Consider the following 6,000-nt stretch of genomic DNA (forward strand, 5'->3'; position numbering starts at 1 on the left):
ATAGGTATAAGGTGTGGTTTTTTATGTATTTTTCTTTATGAAAAGCAATAAAAATTCATTCTAATAAAAATATAGGGTTGAAGTGAGGCTAAACCTCATGCTTCAGCTCTACCACATGTCCACAAACATAAATCTTAATTTTTCTTATTTTTATGACATGAAAAATATATTTTCTATTTTTTAAAATTATTTTTCTTATTTATTTATAGAAAATTATTGATTTTCAAGTGTAGATTGATTACTCTTATAAAAATAAATTTCTTAGCATATTTTATTCCATAGGAATAACAAATGCATACAAAAAACCCAAAAATCACATCTTTTTCTTTAAATTGCGTAGTCTCAGGTTTTGCATGTTTTGTATAAAATGATTACATGAATGATTTTTTATGATTCTTTCGACATGATTGATCAAACAAAGTATGGGCAATCAAATACAATCATTACTAACCAATTCAAATAACAATGGATCATATAACGATAAAATCTACATTTTTCTCATAAAACCACTCATTATGATGTAGTTTTTCGACATTGGAGGTCCACTAACACTCTTCCATAGCTGTTGATGATCCGTCCATGTTTTTCAACATTGGAGGCATCAAACTCCATCTAGGAAAACTCGAGCTCATCAATCCACAACCGTCTCATTTTGCATGAAAATTTGGTATTTTATAGCCTCCCGTGCTCTTTTCCACTTCAAAAATTACTTCTAAAATCTGCTCTCACGCTTCCCCAAGGGCAATTGCTAGGTGGCTCATGTCAAGCTAGTTTTTTTCTACCTAAGAGAACCTAACTAGTATCTAGGTAGGAAGGTCCCACATGGAAGGTTCCCTCCTATGGCAACATAGAACCAAGGGGGACTCTAGTTAGAACGAGTAATTGTGTCATTTGGCACTATGATCGATAAGAAATACATATGACTACAATATGGTGAGAATCATAAGTCCAAAAGTTATAGACTAGCTATTGCTCTTCTGAAGAAGAGAGCAAAATTTTATATCTAGCTCTATGACAAAATATCCGATGTAAACATTGTAAATACAAATATTATGAGAGAACTCTCTTCATCATTTTCATGTTGTACTTTAAGAGGGCATGAAACAAACCTAGTGATAACTTAAAGGATAATTAAGGAAGTTTATTTTGAATATCAAACAACGTATTAGTATGCAATGTTTTAAAAACTTTTAAAAAACCATGTTTGGATGGAAAGTAGGCAATTGTAGATGTAGTAATTTTATCAAAGAACCAAGTAGTGAATTTTTTTCTTGCCTTATTGTAATCACTAAAGTTAGAAAAGAGTTGTACAAAATGTAAAAATTTGATTATTACTCTAAATTTGTAATTTGATTATGAAATATGTTCATAAATTTATTTAAAAATTATTACTTATACCTACATATCAAGTAAGATATATATATATATATATATATATATGTATATATATATATATATATATATATATATATGTATATATATATATATATATATATATATATATATGTATATATATATATAGAACAACCCCCCTCCCTCTCTCTCTCAAATGTGATTTTACCCTCCCTCCCCTTCTTTTCTTTCTGTTTTTTGAGAAAAATGGAAGTTTGAATGTGACCTCTCCTACTCTTCTTTTCAAACAAACATCGTAGATTTTCTTTAATACTCTCCTCTCCCTTGGTTGGCATGTCAACCCCCATCCCTAATTTTTGTGAATAAAAATATTGAAGATTCAAATGACTTCTCCTCTCTCCTAGGGATTTAAAAATTCACGAATCTCCCTTATGCCAACACACTCCCACCCCCTGAAAATATATAAGATTTTTATCTACACTTGGAATTTTATAGTTAACACAAATAATAATAATTTTTTAAAAAATCATCCTCTCCCTCCCTTACCACCACACCTCAATGTCCCATGACATAAGTAGGAGATCCCCCCTCTCCCCCTTCAACTATAGATAGAGGGCTAAATGTGAAGAGTAAGGTATGAGATGTACATGCCAGTAGGGTTATGGTAGTGAGAAAGGAGCGGAAATAAAGGAATTAATGAGTGTGTTAGAGTGAGAGCAAGCAACCACAACTCATTGAAAGGTGAGAAGGATCGAAGCTTTCTTGGAAGTGAGCTATGGCAGAGAGCAAGAGCAAGAACAGAGAGAGACACAAATGGGAACTCCAACAACCACAATGTGTGGCTGCATCTTCCTTTATTCAAACTGTCACTAAAAGAATAAAGAATAAGTGACTCTGACGGGCGCCCGCCACCTACAGTGTGCAGTGGCGGGTATTGTCAGTATAGTAATACATGGGTCGCTAGGAGGAGGCGCCTTTACCCCCAACAACCTCCCACTTAAAGGCGAATCTGCCCCAGTGAGAGAGAAAAAGAAAAGCCAATACAACATGTACACATCGTATTTTTCTTTAAATTGCGTAGTCTCAGGTTTTGCATGTTTTGTATGAAATGATTACATGAATGATTTTTTATGATTCTTTCGACATGATTGATCAAACAAAGTATGGGCAATCAAATACAATCATTACTAACCAATTCAAATAACAATGGATTATATAACGATAAAATCTACATTTTTCTCATAAAACCACTCATTATGATGTAGTTTTCGACATTGGAGGTCCATTGACACTCTTCCATAGCTGTTATGATCCGTCCACATTTTTCAACATTGGAGGCATCAAACTCCATCTAGGAAAACTCGAGATCATCAATCCACAACCATCTCATTTTGCATGAAAATTTGGTATTTTATAGCCTCCCGTGCTCTTTTCCACTTCAAAAATTACTTCTAAAATCTGCTCTCATGCTTCCCCAAGGGCAATTGCTAGGTGGCTCATCTCAAGCTAGTTTTTTTCTACCTAAGAGAACCTAACTAGTATCTAGGTAGGAAGGTCCCACATGGAAGGTTCCCTCCTATGGCAACATAGAACCAAGGGGCCTGTGACAATAGAGTCTTCATGATAGCATGAAACTGATTGAAATGAGATGAAAGGGAGGTCTCCTCCTTCATGCGAAGGTCCATTAACTGCTTTAACCAATACATATGTGACATAGGACTTTGCTGCGCATAAAGCTCCTGAATCTTCTCCCATAAATCCCATGCACTCTGATTCTCATCTTCAACAACATTATGATGGACCTCTTGTGAGAGTGACAAAATAATGGTAGACTTGCATAGCTCATCAACTTCCATCCAAACATCATCATCCATATCCTTAGATTTGACACCCTTGAAACACAAGGGTTTAACCTGCAAGTTCTGCACCAAAACCTGCTATATTTGGGACTTCCAATACTCATAGTTGGTACCATCCAACTTGGCAATGTTAAAGAGAGCTGTGTCTTTCAAATGACCAGCCATACTGTCCCAAATCAAAGTAAAAAAGTAAAATTGCAGGTTGCTATAATTAGTAGAAAATGCACTAAAACCACTGCTAAAACTGGCTGAAAGGGTGGATTTTACCAAGAGAATAACTTGTCCACCAAATATGACCAAGATAACATCAAATAGTAAGCATTACCCTCATAGAAGTGCTCAAAATCTGCAGATTTCAACTTGCTATAATACATGACAACAGTATGTAAAACGATCCCAAAATGAAGCAATCACTGATACATATGTCAATGCAACTGCTAGGTAACAAGATACATCCAACAGTGAGTTTCCAGGGGCAAGAAGGTACCAAGAACTGTCAAATCAATAACTTGTCAGGCAAGAGACATCTCATAGGTCCAGAAGTCATGCATGTAATGGGTCTCGGGGTAAGAGAAGAGACCAAGCACAAGCATAATTGATAGAGCAAGAGGCTGAATACATAACCATCCAAGATGCATACAAAACTGACAAACCTGTGAGACAGAGATAGGTGCTTGCCCCAATAGGCGTATCAAATCAGCCCACTACAGACAAACTGCAGATAAAAGCTCTCAAGAGAGCAAATGAATGTAATTGATAGAGCAAGAGGCTCAATACATAACCATCCAAGATGCATACAAAACTGACAAACCTGTGAGACAGAGATAGGTGCTTGCCCCAATAGGCGTATCAAATTAGCCCACTACAGACAAACTGCAGATAAAAGCTCTCAAGAGAGCAAATGCATGTAACTGTCCCACAAGCTCAAGTTCATTTGTAAATAAGACTCGATGTACATTCGAATATACCAAGAGGCTTCGATTGGAAGTGACGTTAGATGCAAAGAGAGCAAGCAACACTCTAATACATCAAATACATAGCATCATACATGCCAAATCCCAATAGGGTACATCTGGAGCATAAATCCCAAGCTATCTTAGACGCGTAAAGCATAAGCCTGAAAATGTTCAAAGAGCATGTAACTGACAACCAAATGTAATGCCCAGTAGATCCAAAATGCTCAAATACATTTGAAGATGAAGCTCCACGTAACTATCAAGCATGGGTGAACCAAGTGGCATCCATATCTAACCAAAGCATAAATGCAAGAGGCCTAAATGTCAAGTAGTGACAATAGGCATAAACCAGTCCAAAGCATGCCAACAACTGTGGAGACATACGTGCCATCATCTCCTGAAACTCCTCATCGCTCATCCCTCGACTCATCCTGAAAATGTCGATACCTGCACAGATAAAAAATAATGTTAGAATAATCAATTTAAACTATACAAAGCACATTAATAAAATCATTTTTGAAAAATCCCTCTTAAAATGTATATCTTATCTACCTTTATGGAAGATCTAAACAACGAATTGAGTAATACAATTCTCCAAGAATGAAGTATTCTATGGTCCCACGTTAATCTCCTGACACAACTCTGCATACACTGGAAGGTCGATAGACATGTCACCACAAAACAACGAGTCTGTCTCGTTCTCAAAAAATTCTACGACTTCTGTATTTCCATCATTGTTAGCCGATGCAGGCTCCAAGCTTGCGGTGGCCTCCACCCCTTGTAATTTCGATCCCTCTATTTGCATATTTTGTTCATCTATGCCTGGAACATCGCTTTGATCGTATACTCTCGCACCTCGAGGAGTTGAAGGTATAACATACCACCATCGAGGTTGTCGGGGATTTGGATAGAAGATTACCTGTTCACAAACACTTACAAACCGTCTTCAAACCATTGTGACATAAACCATGTCGTATTACAATTAGCAAGCAAATGCCTAGTTGCACCTGTTCACAATGGGCCGGCAACACAAAGGTGTCGCGCAAATCCATCCATTTTTTTTCGGAATCTATTTCGAGAAATCCAGATGGACCTCGTCGAACTGTTGCGCCAGCTCCTCCAAGTACCACTTTGAACCACTGCACGTCGAATATTATCATGGAGAAGCTACGGTAATCCACCGTAATAATACTTTGCAAATTCCCAAAATACTCCATCTCATCCACAACCGTGTTCGGATCCGTTGCTCGTCGCCGGCTCTCTTGCTTCGTAGAAAGCCATGGAGGAATGTTGTAGTTGACAAGCACTATAGGCCACACACTGTAAGAAGTCGAGCACAGACCGAATGCGTTCACACCATCCATGGCGAGACCGAGCCGAAGATTCCTTGGCTCTCGCGCAAAGCCTGGGAAGGTAGAGTCAATATGGCTCCATGCGCGCGAATCTGCTGATATTCGTTGAACTCCATCCGTGGACCTATTCTGCACATGCCACGTTGTCAAGCTTGCCATGGCAGACGTGCAAAACATGTGGTTTATGCGGGGGATGAGCGGAAAGTGTCTGAGGACTTTTTGAGGGATGGTTTGCCCTTGCAAGTCCTGTCGATACCTGTGAGCACCACACTTTGGGCATGTCTCCATACTCTTGTATTCATCTCGAAACAATATGCAGTCGTTGATACATGCATGGATGTTATTGTAGTCCATGCCAAGCTTCCGTAAAACATGTCGCGCATCATCACGAGACTCAGGCATGGTGTTTGCAGGTGGCAATATATGATATTTCAATAACTTGAAAAAATCATAAAGCACCTTGAAAAATCTATCCATGTT

Source organism: Lygodium microphyllum, chromosome 17 (genome assembly GCF_053477565.2).
Source record: "Lygodium microphyllum isolate KBCC chromosome 17, Lygodium_microphyllum_v1.1.10, whole genome shotgun sequence".
Lineage (NCBI taxonomy): Eukaryota > Viridiplantae > Streptophyta > Polypodiopsida > Schizaeales > Lygodiaceae > Lygodium > Lygodium microphyllum.